This window comes from Monodon monoceros, unplaced genomic scaffold (genome assembly GCF_005190385.1).
Source record: "Monodon monoceros isolate NGI ecotype Baffin Bay Population unplaced genomic scaffold, NGI_Narwhal_1 Super_Scaffold_14, whole genome shotgun sequence".
NCBI classification, from domain to species: domain Eukaryota; kingdom Metazoa; phylum Chordata; class Mammalia; order Artiodactyla; family Monodontidae; genus Monodon; species Monodon monoceros.
Window position 1 is genome coordinate 43,260,841 of NW_021703770.1, and position 16,849 is coordinate 43,277,689.

The 16,849-nt window shown below is 37.3% G+C and overlaps 1 pseudogene; it reads right to left on the bottom strand.

The window, feature by feature from the left end:
- Positions 1-4,396: 4,396 nt before the first annotated feature.
- LOC114895333 overlaps positions 4,397-16,849 on the bottom strand; it is a 33,707-nt pseudogene continuing 21,254 nt past the window's right edge.

The window sequence follows — 16,849 nt, forward strand, 5'->3', positions numbered from 1 at the left end:
TTTTTGTGGGGAGACTAAGGGGAAACAGGTGTTCAGCCTAGAAAAACGTTTCTCATTGGATTTCCTGTGAAGTCAGTGTGTCTTGGGTTTAACTTTGAAACAAATTAAAAATTTTTTTAATTTTTTAAATTAAAAAAAAAAGTTATATAAATGAAGCCATACAATATGTAATCTTTTGGCAATGGCTCTATTTCACTCAGAATAATTCTCTGGAGATTCACGCAGACTGTAAATAATTTGAAAAGAATTCAATCTAGTAATGAAGAAAATATAAATGAAGATGATGGTGATACTATTTTGTTAAACCACCAAAGCTTAAAAAACAAACACACAAACATCCAACATATGTAACACTGCAGGGAAATATACACTTTCATGAAAAACAACTAAAATAGCTAACATTGATTGAATGCCTATTACTCAGGCAAGGTTCTAAGTATTTTTCTGTTTTAATTTACAAATTCTTACACAACACTACGAAGTAAGTGCTGCCATTATCTCCATTGTATATATGAGCAAACCAAGCACTGAGACGTTAATTTGCCCAAGGTCATAGAACTAGTAAAGGTCAGAGCCATGACTCAAACATTTATTTCCTAGTTATTTTCAAATAACAGATAAGCATTATTGTAACATCAAAAATTCATCTGCTCACAATTAAAAATCATCACCAAGTGTTCTGGCATCATAATTATTTCAATGCTTCACTTTATCGCCTATGTCCTACAGTGCTAAGCACCAGAGCAACAAATAAAAATTGGTATTATTATCTCTAATACAAATAATAACCAAGTTATTTCTATATTTATAATTTTTAAAATATTTTTTCTTTTTGACTGTGTCCAAAAGCTCTGAAATCATCATTATCAATACCTAATTTAATAAAATGCTACAACAGTAAGGTGTATTAACATTTTACTCGGTGTTATTTCCCAAGTTCTAAAATATCTGAGGCATCTACAAAAAAATGAAATTTATTTCTTAAAAGGGGGAATTTATTTTAGACATACAGACACAGATATTTAGAAATGAAGGGGAAAGAAATCAATTACCCTGAAAATATCATCACCTAATATAGTGTTTTAAAACTGTAAGCATTCTTTATGGAACCAGAAATCCACATTAACTCAATGGGTTGCAAACAATCAAAGCTATTATGTTTATCTAAATGATTTCTGAGTGTATATAAGTGAAACATAGTAATAATTTATATAGATTATGTTAATCATTTAAATATTGTCTGTCTACTTTTTTTTTTTTTTTTTTGCCGTACGCGGGCCTCTCACTGTTGTGGCCTCTCCAGTTGCGGAGCACAGGCTCTGAACGCGCAGGCTCAGCGGCCATGGCTCACGGGCCCAGCCGCTCCGCGGCATGTGGGATCCTCCCGGACCGGGGCACGAACCCGTGTCCCCTGCATCGGCAGGTGGGCTCTCAACCACTGCGCCACCAGGGAAGCCCTGTCTGTCTACTTTCGTAATAAAAAGCTATTTACCATTTTTTCCTCTGATATTTGTTCCACTCTAAAAGTGCTGTTACCGTTTTTCAATTTTAAAACTATACTTTATAAATATAGGTACATATACATTAATCAGAGAAAGAAAATTACATAATTATCTTAACATTACTCAGTTAAAAATAAACTATTTTTCTAAACTTAAAACTACCATATTATGATTACTGTGGCTTGTTGCATTTAAGTGGTGATTAAAGTTACAGCAAAGCATTTATGCTTTCAGGCAAAAGTATTGTATATATGATCAGCTTATTGTCATCATTATACATGTAACTGTGAAGGTATATAGACAATCTACCCAATATTAACACACCAAAACCAAAACAAAACAAATAAAAAGTAGTCACTGAAATGTCTGTGAGCCAGAGCACATTTGCATGTGAAATTCCTTACTTCAGATACACAGACTTATTCTTGTCACTAGAAATAATAAAAATAAATGTATCTTTCTTTTGACCCCTGCGCCATTATAAATCAAGGTTGAAAATGTGTTCATCTTGGGGCTTCCCTGGCGGCGCAGTGGTTGGGAGTCTGCCTGCCGATGCAGGGGGCACGGGTTCGTGCCCCGGTCCGGGAAGATCCCACATGCCGGGGAGTGGCTAAGCCCATGAGCCATGGCTGCTGAGCCTGCGCGTCCGGAGCCTGTGCTCCGCAACGGGAGAGGCCACAACAGTGAATGTGTTCATCTTGGATTTTCTTCTTTTTTATGCTTCTTGAGAGTATAAAATACTATCCCATACAAAATTATTGTGTAATTTTGTACAGAGATTCCTTGTAGCAAATTCTCCATAGGTGAAAATATAGAGAACTCAAAATAACTCTCGACAGATTTCAGATATTAATTATATGTTTTAGCGGGAAAAAAGTACCCATTAAATTTGCCCTTCTGCCACGGAACATAAGAATTGGCTAAATGAGATGCTAATTACAGGAATGAGATAGAATCTCTGAGAATTAAATTCTATTTAATATTTAAGTATTAACTCTCCTTTCATATTAACAACTATTCAGTTTGATTCACATATTTTGGCTCTTTTCAAGGTAAGTAAAATTACTTCTTGACTTCATGAAATTCACATTCAATTTTATAAAGTTTTCAGATAATAATACTTATGCAAAACCCATATTATCTTAGGTTCTTAATGGTCACAATATGTAATTTAAATGATATTTTCTTTAATGTAGAAAATAGTTTCATTTCTGAAATGGGACTCTGTGTTTAAAATACTGTAAATTAGATCATGTTTGCCCATTGAATTCTACTGTATATCTAGAATTATTCTTTGGGAAAATGTAAGCCACAATCTAGTTTAGATGTGACATGGCTCTTAAGAGCAGAGCATGAAGATTTTGATGGTTATAATGTAGCACTAGCTCTAGTGACCCATTCATCTTATAGGAAGTTTGTGTACCTCTTTACTCCATATGATCTGGCTTACTCATATTCAGATAGTACCAAAGTTTGAGTACAAGGTAACAGCTAACTTTTTTTGAGCTCCTACTGTGTATCAGACATAATTCCAATCACTTTCAGGGATGATTTAACTCTGTGCAGTAGAATTGATTAGCCCCCTTTACAGGTGAGGAAAATGAAAGTCAGAGAGCTCTCATGGCTAAGAAGGGCTTGAGAACACAGTTTGATTTCAGAGATGAGTTTAGGACCACTATGCTATGCTGCCTTCCCATTTTCAAGACTAGAGCTTCTCAATCATGAATGGGTGACAAATATGTTCAGATATGGGCCCTCTCAGCCCTTGGGATTGATGGACAGGACCTGGAGCCCAGAACCCTGGTCTGTTCCCATGTCTGTGAGCAGCTTCATTTACTTACACCAGTGCACTACACAAAGATGACTTTCTACATGTGCCATAGTGTGAAAAAGTTTGACAAGCATGCTGCCCTAGAGCAAGGAAAACATTTAGAGATAAATATATTAACTGTGTTCCTAATTTGTAACTGACATTAAATTTTCAGAGTCAGCAATCTTCTGACAAGGGATAATTTATATACCTTATATAATTCTACTTTATGTTGCTTTGCTAATGATTTCCTCCACTGATATTTTGTTATGCTTCATATTAATTCTTAACTGGCAACATTTATCCTGACTAGAGTTACCATGAATTCTTTTTTTTTTTCAATTCCAGAAATTATCACTTTACTATACAAAAAAACCTAAACATTTACAAAAGAAAATCAAAAGAAGTTGCATTTTTAGACCTCATTGGGAAAGTTACACAAGAGTCTGATGAAAAAACAATATCATAAAACGTCTCCGTACCATGTCAGTACCATCCAGAGAAATCCAATCAACCATTATACCATAGGTTGAAGTGTTCGGTACCTGAAAGTCAACCCAGTGCCCTCTTGGTTTATCATTTGCCTATAACAATATAAAACTCTAGCATCTTTACAAAACATGGAATTGTTGCCTATGAACTTTATAGGAATAAAATTTTGTTAAAGGAAATAATATAGTACAAAGATGACATGGTTCAGCTGCCAATCAATATTAACAGGAATTAAGTTATAACAGTCAGTCCAAGCAACATTTTAATAATTTTAGAAATGTGACTATAGTGTGCTGATATTCCAAGCAATCTTGCTCTGACATAGTTTTATTTTACATATATACAAGTCATGTTATTGCATATACACATCAAGAAACTACTCCAGTTATCACATCTCAAAGGTAGTGCCTATTTTTTAGGCCGAAATTTTCCTTTGGCTTCTGGCTCACAACAAGGGGCATAGGCAGCCATTTCTTTCCAAGAGTTTACTACATTCAAGGAAGTTTGGACTCCTAGCTTGTTGTTTTCCTCATGGAATGATGAGCAGTACTGAGGATTTGAACATCGTGTCTCTGAGTATTTCAAACATTAGCTACACTTTTGATTTCCTTGCTTCTACAAGACTGTATGACCCTTTCATGTTAGCTTTTCTAGCAAAGTAAATAATCATTCCAATGGCAGGTATTATTAAGGAGGATGCACAATAGAGCATGAGAAGTTCAGGAGAAAAATAGTCCTTGTTACTTTCTCTTCCTTTAACATCAAGTGTTATGCTTGTTAATTGAAAGCCAATTTCGTTTTTAGATTCACATTCATATACTCCCGCATCCTCTAACTGGGCCCTGTGGATGGTATATGCACCATATGTAGACTTAGGCACTATGTAGCCTGACTCTGCTTTTTTCTTCAGGATTATCAAAGTTTGGAGAACATTTCCACATGTACAGGAGATAATGACAGTGTCTCCTTCCTTGACATTCTCAGAAGGAAAAGCTGTTAAGTTGTATATCTTTTGGAGCAACTTGGATAATTAATTTGACTTCTTTTCTGCTTATTCCAACCTGTTTAATGACTTCACAGACATAAATACCAGAATCTCCCATTTTTGTAGACATTAAGGTGAGAGTGATATTCTCAGAAAGAGGCTATAGATCCCCATTACTTAGCAGCCTGCTCCACAGGATTTTCGAAGCTGGAAGGCCATTGCTAGAGCATGTCATATTCACAGATCTACCTTCCTCCAGGATGGAGGAGGGGCTGACCAAGAGGGTTGTATCACCAGGAGCAACATTAACATATAGTACCTGTGTACTCTGCCTTTGTTTAGGTTCCAATTCCATTTCATCAATAGGTAACTTAGTCGGACAAACAAGAACTTTTCCAGTATCTTCAGTGGTGGGGATGAAGATCATTTCCAATCTCTTGGTCTCTAGGGATTTCTTACTTACGTCTGCCAAAAAGATTTTATTTTTCATAATACTCTCCCCTTTAAGTAATTCAATCTCCAGCCAGTCAAAAGGATACACATCAGGAACCTTCCAGCTTACAGTGACCAGGTTTCCACTCACTAACAGACCACTCATCTCAATTTCTGGATCTCTAGGGAAGGAGTAGAGCGCCACCTGGATTACCTTTTCCAGTTTCTTATGTCCACATGTCACGGTGCACAGGTAAAAATGTTTGTTCTCAAATCTCACAGGGCTCAGGATCAACGTGGACTTGGACCCCTTGCTCCTCACCTTCCCATTCAGAGGGCTGTCTATATGGGTTCTCCAAGAGAAAGATGGGGACTCGCAACACATGACATCACAGGTCAACACAACTGAGTTGCCAATCTGAGCAGCAATCTGGGATCCAGGAGAGATCTCTACAGTAAACATTTTCTCTTGAACAATTAATTTCACCTCTTTTCTGTCTTTCCCAACCAGGTTAACTCCTTCACACACATAAATTCCAGAATCTTCCATCTTCATAGCAATTAAAGTGAGAGTTGCATTCTCAGAAAGGAGCTGTAGATTCCTATTGTCTAATTTCTTGCTCCAGAAAAATCTGTGGAGCTGGTAGACCTTCACTGGTACATGTCATTGTCATGGAGTCAGCTTCTTGTGGGCTTGTGGAGGGATTCACAGATATAACTGTGTCCTTGGGTGAGACATAGACTTGCAGTTTTTTTGTAGTCCCCCGTACTTGGGGTTGAGAATCAATTTCATTAATGTGTACTGTAGCTTGACAAACAAGAGCTTTCCCAATATCCTCATAAACAGGAGTGAAGGTTACTTCCAAACTCTTTGTTTCCTGGTACTTCATTTCTGAAGGCTCCAGAAAGTTCTGTGTCTTCACTGAACGGTTGCCCTTCAGTAATTCTATCTCCAGCTTTTCAAATGGGTAAACAGCAGGGACCAAACACGTGACTGTGACTGGCTTCCCAACTTCCAGGGAGCCACTCACATGAATCTCTGGGTCCTTAGGGAAAGAGTAGATCTCCACTGGGATTCCTTCTTCCAGTTTCTGGGACTCACAAATCACTGTGCACAAGTAATAGTGTTCATTCCCCACACTAACAGGATTTATGGTCAGCGTGGATTCTGTCCCCTCATTTCTCACCTTCCCGTTCAGCGGACTGTCTATCTGAGTTCTCCAGGAGAACGATGGGGACTCGCAGTCTGTTGTGCTGCAAGCCAGTGAGATGGAGTCACCAATCTGAGCAATAATTTTGGATTCAGGGAAGATGTTGATTTTAAAAGCTTGAGCTGCTAGTATTGGAGGGTCTCCTGCAGAGGTGGGGGGTGGCTGTGGCTTACCACGGGGACAAGGACACTGGCAGCAGAAGCTCTGGGAACTACTCCTTGGTGTGAGCCCTCCCAGAGTCCGCCATTAGCCCCACCAAAGAGCCGGGGAGGCTCCAGTGCTGGGTTTCATCAAGCCAAACAACCACCATGATTTCTTGAAATCATTAAAATGGAATTTTAATTATTCTTGATAAATTATTTTTTACTGTTCATATGGACTGCCTACTTCTCAATCAGAATTGGCAAATATTCTGGCTTGAATGCTGGAGTACCACAAAGCACATGAGGGTGAATAAAGTATTGATAAATAAAGGAATGCTTTCTTCCTTTCTTTTTTTTTTTTTTAAGATGGGGGGAAGGCTCCCCAAATCCAAGGAGAAGAGTTGCTCAGGGACTTCGTGGTCCAGGCTTTCTTTCTTGCCCCTGAGGATTTCTACTGTGGTCCCCCCACGCTTCCGCAGTGCCAGGCTCGGCTCCATGCCACTTCCCACACCTCAGCCACTGTTCACCTTGACCCACCGCTGACTGCCACTTTGACTGGCCCTGCTGCCGGGAATGCTTTCTAAAGAAGTGATGCTTGAAAGTTAAAAAAAATATATGGAGAGTCTGTTTCTGCTTTGTAAATAAGTTCATTTGTATCATTTCTTTTTAGATTCTGCATATAAGTGGTATCATACGATATTTCTCTTTCTCTGATTTACTTCACTCTGTATGACAGACTCTAGGCCCATCCACCTTACTACAAATAACTCAGTTTCATTTCTTTTTAAGGCTGAGTAATATTCCATTGTATTTATGTACCACATTTTCTTTATCCATTCCTCTGTCGATGGACATTTAGGTTGCTTCCATGTCTTGGCTGTTGTAAACAGTGGTGCAATGAACACTGGGATGCATGTATCCTTTCAGACCATGTTTTTCTCTGGATATATGTCCAGACTTAGAGAATGACTTATGGTTACCAGAGGGCAAGGATTGGGGGAAGGGATAGTTAGGGAATGTGGGATTGACATGTACACATTGCTATATTTAAAATGGATAACCAACAAGCGTCTACTGTATAACACAGGGAACTCTGCTCAATATTATGTAACAAGCTAAATGGGAAAAGAATTTGAAAAAGAACTGATACATGTATATGTATAACTGAATCACTTTGCTGTACAACTGAAACTATCACAACATTGTTAATGAACTATACTCCAATATAAAATAAAAAGTTAAAAAATAATGGAGAGAATAGGAGTGCTGTCTTAATGAGGAAAGCTTGAGCTGTTTAGAAGCCCTTGCACAGCACTGAAGTGAATTTTGAGACTTCACATCACTTCAATGCCAGGATAAAATTAAGACAGTATAGTTTAGAATCCCTGGGACCCTTAGAAACAGCACAGGGAAACCCAACTGGCAATCCCAACTGTCTTAAGTCAAAGTGTAGTGATGCATAAACACTTGCACTCAAGTGTTTTCACCGTGTTTAAAATGATTTGTTCACAACGCATTAACCATGGAAGCTCATCTGGAAGTGGGTTTGTGGTTTTCCAGATTTTACCTCCATAAAAGTTTTCAGGTAAAGATAAATGTTGCAGGTGAGTCAAAAAGGAAAAAAAGTAATTTCCTATTGGTTGCAATAGCCAGAGAATGATTGCCCAATTACACGTTTGTTCTGGCTTAGAACTTTGGTGGGGGCCATCCTTGGAATTTGGACAGTTTGCCATCTGGTTTAAGTATGTGATTACACATGAGATACCAGGGAGGGGGAAGGAAAGGTGACTCCAAAGTTGTAAGCCTCACTGATTCAGTAATAATGGGCCATTGTCAAGGAAAGTATTACCAAGAAGAGGAGCTGGTTGGGTGTGTTTGGGGTGGAGAGGATGATGAATTCTTTGGAGAACATGTAGATCTGAAGGAATGAGGAGGAAATCCAAGTGGAGGTTTCATGAAAGCAATTGAAAATGCTTGCCTGCAGTTGTGTGGAGAGATTAGGACTGACGGTTTGTGTCGGAAGTCATCTATTCATAGTCTTAGGAGTGAAAGAGATCTTCTCTCCAAGGAAAAAAGGAAAAAGATAAACTAAAGGGCACATTGCATGGATAACCACCTTCACAGGGGGAGGAAGGCGGAAACAAAGGAGATAGGCCACACTGGCCTCTGTGGCGTCCTTGAACCCACCAAGCATAGCCCCCTGAGAGCTTGCACCTTCCATCCTCAGCCTGGAATGCTCTTCCCACAGAGGCAGAGGTGCTTCCTCTGTGCGCCTATAATACTCTAAATGTTTCTGATGCTACATTCACCACAGATTATGACTTCTGTTTGTGTTGTCTCACCTGATACATAACTATTCAGTGAATGAATGAATGAATGGGAGAAGTGGAATGAGAAGAGATTGCGTTCAAGGCCACATTTCAGAAATCAAGATCTTGGAGTTCTCATAAGTTGGTCAGACAATATGTTATTTCAAGGAAAATATAATCCAGTGCTTATTGTGTGCCAGGCATTCCTGGAACAAAAGCCAGATGTTTTGGGACTTCCCTGGTGGCGCAGTGGTTAAGAATCCACCTGCCAATGCAGGGGACACAGGTTTGATCCCTGGTCCAGGAAGATCCCAAAAGCCTCAGAGCAACTAACCCCGTATGCCACAACTACTAAGCCCGTGTGCTGCAACTACTGAAGCCCACATGCCTAGAGCCCATGCTCCACAAGAAAAGCCACTTCAATGAGAAGCCCACACCCTGCAACGAAGAGTAGCCACCGCTTGCTGCAAATAGAGAAAGCCCGCGAGCAGGAATGAAGACCCAATGCAGCCATAAATAAATAAATAAAAGCCAGATATTTTAAAGTAGCGTCAAGACAACTCTCTCCATTTCTTGGCTCTGGTTTTCTAAGTACCGGCCTCATCTTCAGGCAGGTTTTTTTTTAAGTGGCAGCAAAGTCAACACTCACTCCTTCAAAATGATTCTGTCTCTGCTGGAGTCATTTGCCTACCTTTGTGAAACTACGGGATGTTGGGCCCCTGATGGATTACCCAGGCCAGAGGGGGGACAGTTTTGAGAGCAGAGTATGATATGAGGGCAAAATCAAAAAGTAACAAGTCCATTCTTGAAATCATAAAAGAGGCCATCTAGTGGCACTGTGATCTGAAACAACAGTAGGGAACAGAAGGGGAAAGAATAAATTCATTCTCCCCCTCCTCCATCTTATTGTCAAAATTACACTGTACTGTCAGAAACAAGGATGGATGCTGTTCCCTGAGATTGCCTCTGTTGTGTGTTTAAAGTTCTGTAGATGAAGGAGAGTTGAAAAAGCATCACCTGAGAATAAAGCCACTTGTTAGTGTTAGAACACTGAGCTTTGATGTTTTAATTTATATAAATCTTGCCTTTGGTATGTATGAAAATATAAATCTAATATAAAAGTTTTATATAAACTTTAAAAAGTTCTCTAAAGTCCCATATATATAATGTTGTACGTATATCACGGGTTTTGTAAATAGACCCAGGTTCAAATCCTGCTATACCATTTACTATTTGTGTGAAGCCTAGGCATATGAATTAAGCTTTTGTGTCTCATTCTCTCTGGTACTTACCTTAAGGGTTAACTAAGAGAGTGCATGAAAAGCATTTAGCACATTGTCCAGTGCACTAGTCAATATTGGTAGGTATTATTGGCATTATTGCTGTGGCTTAAGAATTTTTTTATTATGGTAAATAAAATATGCATAAAACATACCATTTTAACCATATGCAGCTAAGTGGCATAAAGTACATTCACATCATTGTGCAACCATTACAAATATCCATCTCCAGAATTTTTTCTTCTTCCCAAACTGGAACTCTGTATCCATTAAACAATAACTCCCCATCTCTCCTCTCCTCCCAGACTCTGATAACTGCCAAACTTTCTGTCTCTCTGAGTTTGTCTATTCTAGGTTCTTCATGTAAGTGGAATCAGACAAGATTTCTCCTATTGTGTCTGGCTTAATTAAGATTTTTTGTTTTAATAACAAAAGCTAAATCCAGACTTTTTAGTCATTGATTCCTAGGGTTCCTGTACTACATAGGCCCCAACAGATGAGCCTAAATTCCACCACCTTGGTGATAGTATCTACTAATTATAGGCACAATCTTAGTAGGTGAGAAATAGTCTCTACAGTGCACGCTTTAGATACCCCATCTATTTCCACAGCATCACAGAAGCAGAGTTTTTATAGTGTCTGTAGAATCTGAAAATATTTCTAAAAGGTAGCTGAAATGCTTGGGTGCTTTAACTGTGGATAAGGATAAAAGTTTTCACAACTTTTTAGTAATCAGCCTCAGGACCCCTGTCCCAAAGTGACTGTAAATTGTGCAATCAGTAAGCAAAATAGATGACAACGAGGCGTAAAACTTTATTATTAAACAATGATATAAACCTAAATAAGACTGTTCAGAAAAAAACCTATTTAAAAATTTTCTCTCACAATCTGTTTCTTTTTATCATATTACGAGCTTAATGAGTTACTTCCCTGCCTGGCAAAGCTGCATTCCTTCAGTTTTGCATTTCCTGGACAAAAAGCAAGAACTGTTCAGCCTGTAACCATCAAGTACCAAGCAAGTTGCTTCTGTAGCAACAAATCACCCACATGAAGTCTCTTAGGGTTTTTATCTCTTTACGTCAATGACTTTTCAATGCAAATTTGGCTATTATCAGTCAAGTGGAAGATCCTAAAACTGCTGCTTAAAAATCTGGGAGCAGACTCTTTCTCCATAGCTCAGCTCCTTTGAGCCTGGTCTCTCTAATATCCCTGACCCATATTACGATAATCATCACTACAAACAAACATATGCCACCACTGACTGTAATTTCTATTTTCCTTGTATAATCTTGGGCAAGCAATTTATAATCTCTGAACTTTAGGGTCTCATCTATAAAATAGGCAGATAAAGACAGTTTGTGAAAATGCCTAGCATGGCATGTGGCATGTGATAAGGTACACAGGCAAATATTAAATTTGGGAAAGAAGCACGTGTGTATGTTGTACTTTCCAGCCCTCTTTCTCCTTGAGACTATTTCTCATTTCTCTCCTAACAACCGTCTCACAGCTTCTTGATCTAGTATTTAGGAACTGAAATTATCACCTCATTTGCCCTTCTACTAGCAAGACCGGTCCTAGCATAAGCTAAGACTGCCTTAATCATTGCCCTTCCCACTTAATTATGTTTATCTCTTCCACATCCTGGGCCCTCAGGACTCTGCCTGCTGCTTTGCAGAAAGCAAGTTTGATAGCCTGCTATTTCTAGTTTTTAATCTAAATGAAATGGCATTGATTCAGACATTTGAAAGTACACTGTGATAATTAGAAAATCAAAATTCTGTAAGAACAAAAGCTTAAAAAGTGTTTATATTTTGTTAACCCTGGGCTTTTTGTCAGAAAAGGTGATGCTATGTTCATTGTATACTTCTATTTCTTTGAACAATTATGCTGGTATTTATTGAGTGCTTACTACAGCCCAGGCACTGTGTTAAACACCTCACATACATTATTATTTCATTTAATCCATCCAGCAATCCTAGTAGGTAGGTGTCACTCATACCCATGTTATAGATAAGGAAACAAAGGCTTAGAAAGGTTAAGTATCTTGCCTAATTTCACACAGAGCTGGATCAAAACCAGGCTGACCCGAGAACCCATGGTCTGGCCACCACACCAGGGTTTTCAGTGGTGTGTTCAAATGCAGGTCCTCAGTCCAGAAAAGACAGTACTGAGTTATTTTAAACTAGGAAGCCTCTGGAGGGCCTTAAATGATGGTCCTTTTTACCGCATATTTTTTTTCCCACTTACCTTATTTTTCTCTTATTGAGGTCCTTAGGTTTAATTTTTTAGTACTAAAATCTATCTGTTCTCTGTTCCTTGCAGTAAGAAACATAAGGCTTCGAGAGCGTCATACAACTTTACAAGTTTGAAATTCCTGGGGCAACATAACACACTGAATCCATTCAAGAGTACATGGTGACCTCAGTGATTCTTGTGGTTGGAATTTTTCTTTTGTAATCAAAATAGTAAGAACACTTGATTAATTTTCTGTGAAAGTGTGCCTGAAATTAAGAATGTTCCCCACATAATATTTTATTTCTTCAAGTAAGAAATATACAGTCCCATGTGCAGAATTTATGAAAAAATGAAAATATGAAAAAAAATCGGAACTCCGATTTTATGTGGGTTATAACAGTTGTCTCCAGAGTGGGTCTTCCAAGTACCTTGGGAAGTTTCTATTTCTTCTATTAGAATTTTGATTTCTAATTTTTTTATGATTATTTTTAATTTCTATTTTTATATATACTTTATAATGTATATATTTTATACAAAATATATACAATTTATTTGAAATTATGTACTATTATGTACATAACATATGCAATATATATTCACATGTATTTTTATTCTATATATTCATGTATTTTTGTTCATATATATAAAGTATATGCTGAAAACATTTTATTGATGAAATGAGTCATCAAAATTTTAAGCTTCCAGCAATTCTAAAATATAACAAGAATTTATTTTTTTGTAATCTAAACAATCAGAAAAAATTTTAAAGATACAGTATTTTCATGAGAAGGAGCTAAATCATAAATAAATACCCCGTGATAAAGTTAAAAGGCCATTTGTAGGATATACCATGTTCATCTAAAGTATAATGATGATTAAAAGCTATAACAATGTTCTTGGGGCTTTGCAAAATTCTTAATTATCCTCTAGCTTAAATTGTCTTGTGTCTAGTCTAAAAGTAAAATTATATAGAGCCAGTCATTGGTAAGTGATTTTTTTCAAGTTAATTTCTGATACTTGCAGTGGCTCCATTGTCCCTGATGTGACATACAAGATTTTCTAGTATCCTGACGGTGTCCAATCCTATCTCATTGCTCAACACTACTCTCAAGTCTATGCTAAATTCACTTCTCTTTAACAATTCTCTTGCCTTTGGGCACTTGCAGAATCCATTCCCTCTCTTAAGAGAGAAACACCCTTCCCTTCTCTTTGCCTGGCTACCCTCTTCCCATCCTTTCAGCCTCAGTTAAACTATGTTTCTTTTAAATTCATATTAGTTGCCCCCTCTATGTATTCCAGGGTATCCTATACTCTCCTCTCCTTTAACATTTAACACATTGTATGTTTAGATGTCTGTCTTCCAACCTAAATTTGTAATACTCACCTCACATTTCTGGCAGATTGGACTATTTGGATCCAAGTCTAGGTGGAGAAATAATGGCACATGACTGAAGCCTTCCAACTTGAGTGATACGGAAGTTTCTCTGGCCCTTAAGTGGCACTGCATACCCTCTCTGGTCAGTTGGTTTATACCTTGTGGACTGTTTATTATATGCTTTGATATCTTCACTTAACTCATTCCCTCACTCTTTTTTCTTTTCTCCTTGTCCTCTCTTCTTTTGTTTATTAGACTGACAGGTTAGCCCTGCTAATATTTCTGATTTTCCTCCATATACCTACTGTCTATAGGAAATTAACCTTGCTCATCTAGGCAGTGTTAAAACTTAGGCACTGATCCAGAATGGCCAGTCGAGAAATGCTGCTGAGCAGAGGCAAGAGAATGCACTAGCAGCATGGGGAAGGACCAAGCTGACTTTAGATGAGACCAGATTTAGTAGATATTTGACCCTTGATCAACAATCAGTCTTTTAATGCAAATTTTCCCTACTTTGGGGAAAAAGAGGTAGGTTTTTCTTTCTCAGCTCCTAATCTTTGTTGTTTTTTTTTTAATCACAAAATGCATTTTCTCTATCTTTACATCCACTTGACTCTAGGGCAAGGATAGTTTCTAATTATGCTGTCAGCAAAATTATATTTGATTATGAAGGCAAAAACATTGCTAAATTATTTGAAATTCTATTTCATTTACATTCTAATTCAAATTTGACCTTCCTTGATTTTGTTTGATTGCAATAGTGTATTATAGTCATTCATCAGCCACTTTTCTGGATCATGAACTTAGATTTATATTGTTTGTATTAGTTGATTTGGAAAGTGCTTTCAGTTTTCATTGTATTATTTCTTTGTGGATCTGAATTGTAGATTTGCTCTTCCCACCTCTCATAGTGCTATCATAAGCAAAATAAAGTCTTAAAACCGGCACCATTCTCAAGATTTATTTTTACAATAATTTTGCCTGTAGTGATACTGTTGGCTTTAAAGTCTTCTCAAGATTGTGCCTTACACCCCTTCTCATGAAGGGATGATGTAGTCAATTTGATTGGAGTAATTTTTTGGAAATTACTGGCAGGATGGGGAGGTGATACACTGTTTTCTATCAAAACTGCCTTTCTCAGGGAAGCCTTTGCTGCCTGCCTTGCCCATGGGTAACTTACAGACTCGAATACAGATCACTCAGGGAAATAAACTGCAGTATCAATGGAGGGAAAAAAAAATGCCTTATATAGAAAATTAATTTGTCAATTTCTTAGTGTCCAAAGTTTTCTTTTAGATTTTGATAAACAGGCAAAATTATTTTAACTAGCTGTAAGTGAAAGTGTGAAACTCTTGTTTAAGGATATTATTTGCCTTTCAATGGTTGAATACATGATGAAGTAAACATCCTAAGGTTCACATTATTAAAGTTATCACAGTAATTGTCAATAATTCTACTTAAAAGTATAAATGATTAATCGGGAGACCATGTATATGTAGAATCACGTTAATAATCATAGATTAAGAATAGGCTGAGTTGGACTTAAACATGATGACATCTGGCCTGAGGAATGAGTATACATAAGTGACTTTTTAAAAGTTGAACTACTTAAAAATTTAAAAATATATACATTCTTAAAAATCTTTTTTTCATGTTGCAAGATGTATACAGAAAATCAGGTAAACAAAAAGAACATAATTACCCAAAGTCATAAACTACATAAACTACCCAGAGACAACTATTGGTAATATTGTGTGTATGAAACAAGTTTTAAAAAGTGTACAAATAGTGTATATAGCATACCTATTTGTGCAAAATGATAGAAAAAGGCAACTTCTCAGTTCCTGGCTGTTGTTTTGCTTTTTTGTTTTTTTGATAGTACACTTCCTAGTTTTTAATACAGAAATCTTATAGAAAAAATAATATATACATATCTCAACACTTTTTAATAGACAAAAATAACATATTTACATCACCCAAACTCAGTACAATTTTAAGAAAACAATGCTTGGGAAAGCCTCGAGTTATACTGCAGACACATTGGTAGGTTAAGAATCAAATGTACACGTTTTGGGACGCTCACAAGTGTCAACAAAAGTCATCTGCTTCTCTGAAGTCAGTGCCTGAAGATGCCCTAGTCAGGCATACAAAGCAAAGGTTTGTTAGTAAGTCTATTATTGGTGATTAGCAGGTGATGTTTTAAGGAATTTTTATCCTAATATGATAGTATGTTACATATATAAACATTTTACTGTGGTTTATATATGATTTAGGAAATTGGGGGTCTGGGGGTTGACATGACACAAGATGCATTAGAATGATAAAAATAGGCACCTGCTTAACATTCTCTTGCAGATTTTCAGGACTGTATTATTGTTAATAACACATTACCATTAATGTGCAGGCATTAACATTAACTATACAGGTGTGTGAGATACCTGTATATGTAATTGTGCATACATAAACAATTTCTGGAAGCATATACCAGAAACTGGTTTCACTGACTGTCTCTGGGAAGGGGACTATGTCACTGGGACAGGAATGTCAATTTTGAACCATATGTATATGTTAGCTATCAAAAATGAAATTATATAAGTACAATCAAATGTAATGTGAAAAATATACTCATGCCTTTGAATATGACTAGTTTTATCTATTTTCAGTAAAAGCAAACATGATTTAAGACTATGATTCATAGTCTCTATCCGTATTAAATGTGCAATGATTTACTAGGGGCTACTGAGATATGAGGAGATGTTCATATCTATAGTAGACTTAGACTGGTGGTCTTGAAACTCTAGTCAGGTATCCAGTGGCCCCTTTAAGGAGCTATTGGGCAAGAGCTGGTATCTCTCATTAAGGAGCACTCTAGGGAAAGAAAGAGAGAGAAAGTGAGGGAAGGAGAGAAAGAAAAAAAGAGGAAGAAGAAGAAAAAAAACGCCCTGAGCACTTCTCACTTTTCTGCTTCTTTTTGCTGGCTGTTATCTGATTCACAGTCCATTGCTCCCAACTACAGTCGGCCCTCCAAATCCCAGGTTCTGCCTCCCTGGATTCAACCAACTGCAGATTGAAAAC